Consider the following 12,493-nt stretch of genomic DNA (forward strand, 5'->3'; position numbering starts at 1 on the left):
TCCTCGCCAGGCCTCAGGGGTTCCTGCCCAGACCTCAGGCAGCTCGCTCCAACCCGACCTGGATTCCAAAGCCAGGCGTCACCCGGCGTTCCCCGCCCTCGTCCGTCTGCTAGCTGGAGGGCCGCACGGACACTTTGAGGTTCTTTGCCCCGGGATGGGTGCAGGGAAGAGCTATGGGCTACTCTGATACATAGCCTCGGCTTGGGCCTCGCACTCCGCACGCCAATCTTCTGCCAACCGGCCCGGGGCAGTCCAGGGTGGCTTCTCCACCGCATCCAAGGCTTCCCAAAGCAGCCCCTCCCTCATCTTCCTTTCCACACTGGGGATAGGGTGGATCACGCGGCTCAGAAAGACACTCAACAACTGGGCAGTTTTCCCACCCCAGCCTGAGCAGGCGGCGCGACTCTGAGAGAGGGGCGGGGCCCTGACGAGCAATGCCACGGCCCAATAGCATCTCTCTGCCTCCGAGTGTAAGCCAATGAGGCGTGAGAGGCGGGACTTCCGCTCGCCCGCTGTTGTCGTCCCTTTTCGGACTCGCTTGGGTAGGGGCTCGGTGCCGATACTCAGTCATGAAGTCCGGGTAGCGACTTCTCCCGGGTGCCCGCGAGCCTGGGTTCCGGGGCCGGACTTCAGGTAAGAGCTCGTGCGGCTCGGCAGCGGTGGGCGGAGGTTGTCCCCGGGCCTGGCTGGGGAGAACACACCCCCTCCGGCCTGGGTGCGGTGGCCCGCGGCGGGGGGACTTGTATGGCCCCTAGGCTGAGTGCTGTGACAGTACAGGCCGATGCCGGAGACCGGTCCTTAGCACCCCGTCCTGCGGGCTTGTAGGTCTGAAGTTGTCGGGTTATGGATTTTGCTTCCCACGTTCCCTTCCAGAGGTGTCTGTGGCCTGGAAAGGTACTTGGAAGACTTCTCTTCCAGCACCTGACTCTTAAGTCTTCGTCTGTTTTGTCTTAAAACAAAACAAAACGAAGAAGAAGAAAAGAAAAAACAAAATCCCCAAAACCTCGATCGCTCGCTTCCTTTCTTTCTCACCGCCTACCCCTTCCTTCCCTAAAAGCTCAGCTTTCAGGCTTGGACGTGACCTTGCTAGGGCTACTCTCCCCCACCCCCCACCCCTAATCTTGAAGCCCAAACTTTCAGCAAGGATGCTTATAAATTGATAGTTCCTAAGAGGGGAACAACTTTGGTAGCCTCTGCTGCATGTTCTCTGCTTGCTTTTGGTAAATTGCTCTATTTTATCTTAATCTGGCAATAGTTAATTTCCGTAACTCCCATTTTATCCTCAGTTTCAGCACCGTGGGCAGCTGCTATGGGCTGATGTCTGCCCCAAACCTGGGTGTTACTGTGCCCTACCAGTGATGCAGCAGTTAGGGTGAAAATTGCATTCCTTTCAGCAGCGACTAGAAGGCAGCTGCACTTTCTCATACAATACAGTGAAATGGTCGTGCCTCCAGTGAGCCAGTGGAAACAGGTCATTCAAAGATTTAGGGAAAGGCGTTTGAGAGTTAAACCAGTCATGGGGTCATGGTTTATTTATTTGAGACAGGATCTCTCTGTGTAGCCCAGACTGATCTCAGACTTGCCATTCTTCTGTCTCAGCCTTCTGAGGACTGGAATTACTGGGCCATTAAGCCTTGTTTAAAGACAGTTTTTAATGGGTCAAAGAAGATACCTCCATTTCAGAGAAACGCAGCTGGACTTGAGTGTGCAGGGCCACAGGGATTCATTAACTGATTTTTTTTTCTCTTTAAAGTAGTTTATGAAGAAAACCAGCTTCAGCTTTTGGTTTTTAAGAGGAAGTTGTAAAATGTATTATTGTAGAATTCAGGAGAAACAAATGTTTCAAAAGACTGGGGTTGCAAATTTGGGAGTCAGACTAGATTTAACTCTGCAGTGTTCTGGGACATCAATAAATATGGAAAGGGCTGGGGAGATGTTTCAGTGAGTAGTAGAGCTTGCTGTGCAAGCCCAATGACCTGAATTAGATTTCCAGAGCCCACGTAGATGCAGAAGGGGAGAAATGACTCTGCAAAGCCATCTTCTGCCCTTCACAAGAACTCTGTAGTGTGTGGCTTCCCTTCTAAGTCATATACACACAATAAGTAAAAGAGTAAAAAAACTGAAAAGTTGTGAAGATTGAGTGAAACAAAGCATGTCTGCTACATTGAATTGATCGTATAGAACCATACTTGTCTCTATGTAAGGAATGACAGTTATCTTACTAGCATGGGTGTGTTTTTCTCTATCTTTCTTGAAGTCATCATGATGTCTTGATGTACAGTGTAAATCGCGTGTGTAAATACCATGGTTAGGGAAGTTGAATATGGAAGGGTCTGGGGCTGACTTCTCAGTTATCCTTGTTATTTCTTGAAGGATTTTGGAGGAGCCTTGTTGTTAGCATGCAGCTTACTTGGATGTTCCTACATCCGAGACTAACAGATTTTATATCAGCTTTCAGGCACTAATTTCAGCAAAGTGAGGGTAGAGTAGGGGTAGGTTCACTCTAGGGGTAGGTTTATAGTGATGAGCAAGACTCTTTATGTTTTGTAGTTTTTATTATGAATAGGTATTAACTGGCTTGATAAAATATTATGGTATACTTATGTTAGCATTAGTGAAAATAATTGGATGACTTTGAAATTTTAAATTTAGGAATTAATAATGTGTAGCTGAAAGCAAATGAGTAAATCAAAATAGTGATTTACACTGTTTGACTTGCTATTATCTTATGGTGCCAGTATGGTGGTTTCCTGTGACATAGAAAGAGGAAGGCAGTTGGTTAGCACTGTTAAGTTTCTCAGATGCAGAAACAGAATTAGCAGACACGTGATTCATTTTAATAAAATATGGTGATGGTTTTAAATTCACATATTCTGTAGATAATTATTGAATACATATACAAAGTAGAATTAAGCTTTTATGAAGATTTTGCACTGCACTAAGATTGATTTGAGAAGAATAAAAGTATGTGATTGCTAGTGTCAAAAGTTATGTTATAGCATACAAATAACAAAACATAATAGCTAATGTTATTAACTATGGGTCCAATAGATTTCTAATTACTTTGTGTTATCATATACAACTCTCAAATTCATTAGTGTGGTAGATAGTACAATTATGACTTAAAGTTATTTTTTGCATGTGTGCACACACACACTCATAGTGCACATGTGGAGGTTGAGGACAACTTGTGTAAGTTGCTTCTCTTGTATGGTGCTAGATCCCGAGATCAATTTCATGTCTTCATGTTTGGCAGCAAATGTCTTTTCCTAACTCTGAGCTATCTTGCTTGCCCAAATATACCTTTAGCATTAAAAAAATTATTATTATTACTGTAGGTGGTGGTGGGGAATCTCACTATATAGACTCGGCTGGCCTAGAACTTGCTGTGTAGACTGGGCTGGCTTCAAACTCACAGAACTCTCCCTACCTCTGCCTCCTTAGTGCAGGGATTAAAGACATGTGCTATCTTGTATGGACAAATTATTTCAAATTACATTTCTATATTTTTAAATTTTTGTGTATGAGTATCTGTGTAAGTGTATGCCACACGTGTGTAGGGGACTGTGGAGGCCAGAAGGAGGCATTGGATACCTTGAGGTTTGAATTAAGGTGGCTGTGAGCCACCTGATCTAGGTGCTGGGAGCCAAACTCAGGTCTTCTGGAAGAACAGGAAGCACTGCTCAGTGGTCTCCTTAGTGCCACTTACATACACCTTTCTTACAGATGCTAAAGCATCAATCAATCTACTACATCATGCATGTAGTAGAGCAGATCGAATTGAACCCCTCCTAATTTGATCCTCCCAACTATATAAAACTTGTCTCTGTGTCACATTCCTTAAAAGACTCATACGACAGGGCTAAGAAGGTGGCTTTAGTGGGTGAAGAGCATTTGTTGCATAAACATAAAAACTTTACTTTAGATTCCCTAGAACCCATGTGAAAAATCTGAGAGTGTTCCATATCTGTAACCCTAGCCTTTGGAGATGGCGGGAGACAGGACGATGACTGGGGCTGACCAGCCATCAGGCTAGCAAAAAACTGTAGTAAAAGATCCTGTCTCAGGGAAATACGGTATAGAATTGTAGACTAATAAATGATATCCAACGTTCCTCTCTGGCCTTTTCAAAAAGGTATACGCACATATGTACACATGCATATACATACCATCATAATCCACTCCACCACATAAAATACTCCTGGGTGTTTTGAATTTTTACTTGTTGATGACTTTGGGTAGTTCGTTTAACTCTTTACTCATAATGTCTGGGCACTGGGGCAGTTTTTTTGTAAATCACTAGAGAGAATGTGTTGAGTGAATGAGAAGCCTCAATCTTGTTCTTCCATTGAGGATGTGGCAATTTGCATAGCTGTTAGTAAATGGAGGAGAGTGGGAGACAGCAGGTCCTATGAGGACATGATCAAAGCAGAGGTATAGAGGAAGGAAAGTCAACGTTTGCCAAGGTTGAATATTTAAGGGACAGGCTAGTGGAGAGAAATGGTGTAGAGTCTGGAGGCCTTCAAATGCCAGATTAAGGATTTTGAGTTTGGCTTTTAGTTGAGACAAATCCCTCTTTTATGAACATTATTTTGGGAACAGAGGTCCAGTAGAGAAGTGGAAACCTGGGGTGGGAGTTCCACAGAGTTAAGACAAAAGTAAAGATTGTAATGAAGGATTGTAAGAAGTAAGGTTTTTTCCGCCCACTGCCGACTCTTGTCCCACCACCATGCCAGCCCCAAATAATGTACAGAGGCTCTGTATTTGATACAATGCTATTGGCCAGATGCTAGTTTCTTATCGGCTAGCTCTACCTTAATTATTAACCCATTTCTGCTGATCTATGTATTTCTCTTACCGGGGAGCTGGCCGGCATACTGCTTTCTCCCGACTCTCCATCTTGGCTCCTCCTTACTACTTCCTCTTTCCTCCTTGTCTCCTAGTCCCTCCTATCTTCCTTTCCTACTGGCCAACAGTGCTTTATTATTAACCAGTATGAGAAACATATATACATAATGGCATCTCCCATCATCTCCTCTTTTCTGTCTAAATAAAAAGAAGGGTTTTAACCTTAAAATAGCAAAATATATAACACAACAGTTATCAAATAAGAATCACAGTTAACAATATTTAGTCCATTAACATTTAGCAAGATTTGAAGAAAATATTCCATCATCTATTCTATCTTTGTGTGTCTAAAGTCTAAGTAACTTATCTTTAATCCTAACTAATGAAAACTATAACCATAACTATCTGTCTTCAACTCCTTCAAAGACCACAGAAGGATAAAATATAAGCTCTAGAAATGACAGAGACATCTCACTGCCTGGTCACCCGAAGTTCTTTTGTAATCTTCCATCTTCAGCCCATAGGCCATAGTGTGTCTGGCAGACTCTTCAGCAAAGCAGGAGACTTTAAACTGTCTTCTTGTATTGGCAGTTTATCAGTCACTTTTCTCTGTGCCTGCAGACTGTCTGGCAGACTCTTCCATGAAGCAGGAACTATGTAGCAATGTCCTTCTTGAATTAGCAGTCACTTTTCTGTGCATGTCCAGTTTATATAGCATCAAGTCAAACAGTCCATACAAGAGCAATATCTTGTCCAAATGGCTAGTCTTGCCATATTGAAAGCAAACTCCATAACGGCGTTTCTTCAATGTCCATCTTCCTTTCTGGTGCAGGTAGTATTACCAAGAGCAATTATGTCTCACTGCCATGAAAACCCTAAACCATTTTAAATGCCATTTTCTGTAGGTCTTTGAAAGGTTTGAAGAATTCCTATCTATCTCAAATATATCTATATATCTAGAAAACCTAACTCACCTAGCTATATAAGTTTTTACTATTATAGGTAACTATCTAAAATCTGTACTAAATTACACATTACATTTTTAAATGAGCTATATAAACAATACCTAAACAAGAGGAGAAATATACATATCACAAAATTGACCTTAAATTGTATCAATAAATGAAAATCCATTCCAAAACAAAGTATTCATATCTATACCATAATCCCTTTTCACCTTTAAAAAGAATTGGCTATGATCATTAACCATTTATAACCAAGTCCATTTAAATGAAAACAAACATTTATAAACAATATTTGGGAATTTGGGTGTCGTTCTTCCAAACTACTTCCTGCTGATAGGGGGCGCTGTCATGGGGGAATCCTAAGAAGATGCAGAAATCCTGGTTGTAGTCTGCAAGGCTGCTTTGTCCAAGCTGTTTTGAATGTTGGATCACCAGCGACTCTGTTTCAGGGGGTCTGGCTTGATCAACCTACATTAGTCTGGAAGGAATCCACAGCTTTTTATTTTCTGTGGAAACAAAAATAGAAATCCTTTCCCCCAGTAAGTTGTCCTTGAACTTAAATTTTTGAGTCAAAGCATTTTTAAAATATATAAATTGAATTAATGCAGCAGCATTTCCTTTATCAGTTGTTTTTATTTTCTCAGCAGTCAAACAATGCAGAGACAACACAATAGCATACAGTAACCAGATTCTCTTTGAGCTTTTCATCTTTACGTGGCTTTATTATTACTCTATTTTACTTTTATTTTTTCATTTTTTGAGACAGGGTTTCTCTGTGTAACTCTTATCTGTTCTGGAATTCACTCTGCATACCAGGTTTACTTGGAATCACAGAGATCTGCTTGCCTCTGTCTCCCGAGTGCTGGGATTAAAGGTGTGTGCTTCCACACCCAGCTGTTCTCTGTCTTTTTAAAGCCATCCCCCCCCCCCCCAAGCCTACGTATATTTTAAAACACACTGTAAATGTTTGGTTTGAAACATTTAAAATAACATTGGGACTTGACATGACTTTTGGCAGATCTGGGAGGAATATTGATGCTATTATTGTAAATAAGGGATATGACGATGAACACATTTTAGTGGACTGATTACAGGAGTAGACTGAATGATGGAGAAGATGGTCAGCATGTGGAAAGGTAAAATGGATGCTGGATACTGGAAGCTCTGTGTTCCATGAGCACAGGAGTGAGGCTCACACCACAAGGAAATGGCCCAAACTGCCATTCCTATTTGGGGCATTGGATATTCCTCAGGATTAAGAATTCCTCACTTAGTAAGAATGTGCTGATTGTTTTCCTGTAGCATATTTTATTAGTGTTCTGGGGCAGCAGGAGGAAAGTAGTAGGAAGGAAAAGTCATGTAAATGTATAAGCCTCTCATTTCTTAAGAACAGTAAATTGGAGACTAGAGATTCTCACAGTAATGTTGGAAGATGTTTTGATTTTTGTATTCTGCAAGGCATTTAAATGTGCTCAGCAACCTTTCCATGTTGAATCTTATGATCTCTTTGTTAATTAACTTGAATTGATTATAGCAAAACTCTGATTCAGAGATGGGGTGAGACTTCTTGGGACAACAAAGGGGGTGTACAATTAGGAAGAGTGCAATCTGTACCCGTTTGCACTGAAAGAACTTAAAAGGGTAAGAAGGCTACATGGGATGGTGGGCAGAATAAAGATCTGTGAGTAAATCCTATTGCCCCCCATTCTCTGGCTTCAGTTTTCCCATTCAGTGAACTGATAATGATAACAGTACTGATTTAGGGTTGTTTTGAAAATTATTTAATATGTGGAAAGTGGTAATAGTAATTGAGATGCTTGTGTCATCATAACACTCTCAGCTAATGGGACCTGTGGTAAGAAAGAAGGATCAATGTCTTAAAGCCCTCTTTAACACCAAAAAAGGCTCAAGACTAAGCAAAAAAAGGGCCTATAGGGTTTTTTTTTTTCATTTTTTTTTCTTGTAGATTTTCTAGAGTTTATGTGAAATTGCTTGATTTTAAATTATGCTGTGGACTTTGTCACCGAATTATATTTAGTTCTCTGATGTCAGTAACTGGCTAGTCAAACAAAAGTGTGTTTGTTGGTGAGCATGAAGACAGAGCAGGTCTGTGTGTATGTCACCTCAGTAGAAAACATTCCTTGAACTCTGCTGCTTGCATTTCTTTCTCTTTATCTGGCATTCTTCCACCCAGCAAATATTTATTCAGTACTTTTTTTCTTTTTTTGTCATATACTGCTCTACGCACTTAGTGAGCATCACAACTGAAGGGACAGAAGCCATGTCCTTCTGAGGCTTGTCTTTTTGTGGGAGAAATGGGTACTTATTTATAATGGTAATTAGATTTTTTATACTGTATTTAAAGTCATGCCACTTTTAATCAGAAGAGAATTATGATACCAGGTCCTAGTTGGCTGTGAAGAGCACTTTAAAGGAAGGAATCATGTCTTTCTTATACTCGCCCCCCAACAATGGTTTGCCTTTTGAACAGTGCCAAGTGTTATTCATATGTTGAATGTTAAATTGTTCTGTCTCCAACTTTACTTTTGTTATCTTCTCTTAGATAAAACATTCAAAGTCAGAAATCTCTTAATGCATGGAAAAGTGTACATTAAATGCTTATGATAGATAGGAAGAGGCTGTGCTAAGGCAGGGACCAGGTTCTGAAGGAAATTTGTACTTCAGTAAGTATTAAGGAATATACATTCACTAAATGAACAAAGAGAAGCACATTCTGAATTGTATTTCTTGCTGATCTAAGAGATCAATGGAAATAAGGTTGTTGGAGACAAAAGCATCAACATTAAGGGAATCTGGGTATTATTCACTAACAGTTATATATATATATCATATATTTACTTTCCAGTTAATTTTCTCATTGGCAAGGTAATTGGAATTTTTTTTAACTTTTGAGATGTCTTACAAAATGTTGCATTAATATTTTGCTTTGCTAACATAGATAAAATAGAGCTGATTATAAATTTCCATTGAATACAAATCAAGCTAAATAGCTGCTTTTGGTTAACAAAATAGATTTAAGACTAGATTTTTACCAAATTCATGTTATGTTTTGATACAATTTACTAACAACTCCTGTGTGCCTTTTAAAAACAGGGTAAAATGTAGTTGCCAGCTCTTTCATACAGATGAAAATGAGCTGTAGTACTTTATATTGAGCTGTAGTAAGGTCATAGTAGTTTTTCATCTTTTCATGTTTTAAGTTTACACAGTAGTGACTTGTGTTATTCCTGGTATGAGATGCTAGATACACAGAATCAGAGAATGTCCCTTCCTAACCTAAAGAAGTTTAAAGAAAAAGGATCCCCAGCAAGAGGGGTAACACAAGAATGATGAACAGTTAGCTTACTTACCTTGTGGTGGTACAGCCAAAGAGCAGGAGAAGATGCTGCTGGTGGACAGTGAGCAGAGAAGAGAGATGGCAAGAGACTGAGTTCAGGGAGAATGAGTGTGTGTACGGCTCCTGTGCTGAGTCTCAAGCTAGTCACAAACTATATTTAACATCTGTGTGAGCTGCTAAGGCATTTTTCTTTTTTCCCAGCATGTATTAATTACATATAATAGTAGGTTTTGTTGTGACATTTTCATTCATGTTTGGTAAATGTTTTCATCATGTTCATTTACTGTTATTCTCTCTTGTTGCCCCCATTCCTACTTGTTGAGACATTTTTGTGTGTAACTTTGCCTTCCTCTTACAAGAGGGAGAGACTGGAAGAAGACATTTATGCTTTTTCAATGATGATCGTAAACCTTCTAGAAGAAATCAGTCTTTTTACTGCAAAGTCTAAGAAATATTGTTAATATCATGTATTTTTATGGTGCTGATAATCATGAAACATATACACATTAAAACATGTAAATATTCATAGCCACATTTATACAATTAAAAGAGAAATATATTTTGGGATAATTCTGTTTGCTAATATATGAGGACTTCTGGTTGGGTAAAAGAATTTGGTCTAGAATAATTTCTAAGGAAGTTAGAAATCTGTTAATGTTTTGTTGCTTAAGTGTTGTCTAGTGAAAGTTCTGTTTTTAATGATTGAATATCCACTTAAACTTTGCAGAGAGAGTGAATCTCAATAGAATTACTTCTCACTGTGGAAGAAATTCTATTGAGCTGATGAAAGAGGACCATTTCCGAGTGATGCCCTGAGACAGAAAGCAGTCATTGGACTTTAGCTTTTCTTATATAAAGCACCTCATTAATGTTGAAGATTATCTGGTTACTGTTCTTGTAATTTCCATATGTGACCTTTAGAAAGAAAGTGCTTTATGCTCGTGGATTATAAATGCTAATTGATTTTTTTTTTGGGGGGGGTTAAGAATTGATATTCACCTAACAAAATTAACCATTGGGTAGGTAGCACTTGTGCTGCAACATAAGGAGCTGAGTTCAAATTTGTAGCATCCACACAAAAAGGTGGGCAAGGCTGTAAATAAGGAGGAGATTCTGAGAGCTTGCTGGGCGAGAGACCGTGTCTATTGCAGTAAATCATAAGATAGAGGACACATCCCATATTCTCTGCTGGCCTCCATATATGTGTGCACATGTTGCATACCAGCACACTCACATGCATGCACCATACACTTACAATGTCCCCCTTACACCAAAAAGATCTAATCATTTAGAAAGTAGCATTTCAGTGGCATCTTGTATATTTTCAATGTTGTTTAGTTTTAAAAATGTTTTCACCACTTCAAAATAGAAATCCTGGGAAGTGGCGAGGGGGCAGTGAATGGAGAGAGGAGTAGGAGAAAGAGAAGGGGAGGAGAGGAAAGCAAGTACGACTAGGAAGATTGAGTCAGGGTAGGAATAGAAGACAGGAGAGAGAGGGGGGAGAGGGAGAGAGAGAGACAGGGAGAGAGAGAACAAACATAAAAGAGGGAGCCATTATTGGTTTGAAGAGAAAACTGAACCTAAAGAAAGGTCTAGAGACCTACAAGACTTACTCCAACTAACAGTGGAAAGGCTACCATAAATGCCCTTCCGGGATAGTGAGATCAACAACTAACTTATCTACCATCATGGAGCCCTCATCTAGTACCTGTTAGAAATAGAAGCAAACACCCATACCTAAACACTGAGTCGAACTAGAATCCAGATGCAGAGAGAGAGGACAAGACCAGGTTGCAGAAACAGAGACAGCTGATCTGAACAAGGAGGAGCTAATAGGCCCCCACACTGATAGCTGGGAATCCAGCATGGGACTGACTCAGACCCCCTGAACATGGGTCTCAGTTAGAAGGCCTGAGCAGTCTAAGGGACCTCAGACAGTGGAACCAGGATGTACCCCTGGTGCACAAAAGGACCTTGCAGACACATCCCCCATGGAGGGATACTGCCTTAACCTGGAGACAGGAGAGAAGTCCTAGTCCCTACTTCAAATGACTTGTTAGATTTACATGACCCCACCTGGATGGCAAAGCCCTACATGTGGAGTGGGAGGGGAGGGTGGTCAGGGTGCATGTGAGGGGGGAGAGAGGGTAAGAAGGAGAGAGGGATGGAGAGAGGGAGAGGGAACTGGGATCGACATGTAAAATAAAATAAAATAAAAAAAAAAAAAAAAGAAAGAAATTCTGAACCAAAAGCTACTACTTCTTTACAAATTTCTTTACAAATACAATTTATTCAGTCATGATGGATATTTGGATTGTTTTAACCCTTTGCTTGTTGTGTTTAGTGTCTCTGTTAGCATTCGTCAATGAGGATGTGTTTGGGTAACAGATTTCATTTCTTTAGGTATATCCTAAGAGTGAAATTGCTTATGGTAAGCCTATGTCTAGGTTTTTGAGAACCTGTATAACTGTTTTCCATAGTGTCTAGAATATTCTGTATTTACACTGGCAGAGAATGAGGGTACTAATTTCTCTATGTCTTTGTAACACTTGCCATTCCCTGTTTTTATTATTATTATTATTATTATTTATTAATCTGTTTGGTGTGTATATATCTGGTTTATACCTGTGCATGTGTTTGTTTGTATGCTAGAGTGAATGTGTGTGATGCTGGGTGTCTTCTTTAGTCTCTTTCTACATTAATTTTTGAGACAGTCTCTCACTAATCTGTGTCACACTGGTTCAGCAAGCCAAGTTGATCAGTAAGCTCCAGAGTCCTCCTGTTTGTGTTGTCCTTAGCACTGGGGTGCAGTTGTGCACCAACATGCCCAAGTTTCCGAGTGCTGGGTATCTGGACTTGGATCCTCCAGCTTCCTATTTTCTATCTTAAAAACATATTATTGTTACCTTGTGAGTATGAAGTGGTACCTACCTATGGTTTTTATTTGTTTGTTTGACACAAGGTCTCACTATGCCTGGAGCTTGCTATGTAGACCAGGTTAGCCTCAAACTTATGGAGATCTGTCAGCTTTCCAAATGCTGGAATTAAAGGTATGTGGCACTATGCCCAGCCCTGCTCATGATTTTGATTTATGTTGCCCTGACACCAATGACTTTGAACTTCTTTTCATACCCTTATATACTATTTGCACATTTTCTTGAAGACTTGTTTATTTAAGTTCTTTGTCTCTTAAAAAATATCTTTTTGATACTGAATTTTTAAAAAGTGGTTTATATGGCTAGGCAGTGGTGGTATACACCTTTAATCCCAGTACTCAGGAGGCAGTACCAGGCAGATCTCTGAGTTTGAGGCCAACGTAGTC

The 12,493-nt window shown here is 40.3% G+C and overlaps 1 protein-coding gene across 1 annotated transcript in view; it reads left to right on the forward strand.

The window, feature by feature from the left end:
• Positions 1-492: 492 nt before the first annotated feature.
• Positions 493-12,493, forward strand: part of Rnf13 (ring finger protein 13) — a 90,787-nt gene continuing 78,786 nt past the window's right edge. Inside the window, exon 1 of the mRNA XM_051176985.1 lies at positions 493-633. The gene's annotated coding sequence lies outside the window, so the exon portion shown is untranslated. The remainder of the gene's footprint in view (positions 634-12,493) is intronic.

This window comes from Phodopus roborovskii, unplaced genomic scaffold (genome assembly GCF_943737965.1).
Source record: "Phodopus roborovskii unplaced genomic scaffold, PHOROB, whole genome shotgun sequence".
In the NCBI taxonomy this organism is placed as follows: domain Eukaryota; kingdom Metazoa; phylum Chordata; class Mammalia; order Rodentia; family Cricetidae; genus Phodopus; species Phodopus roborovskii.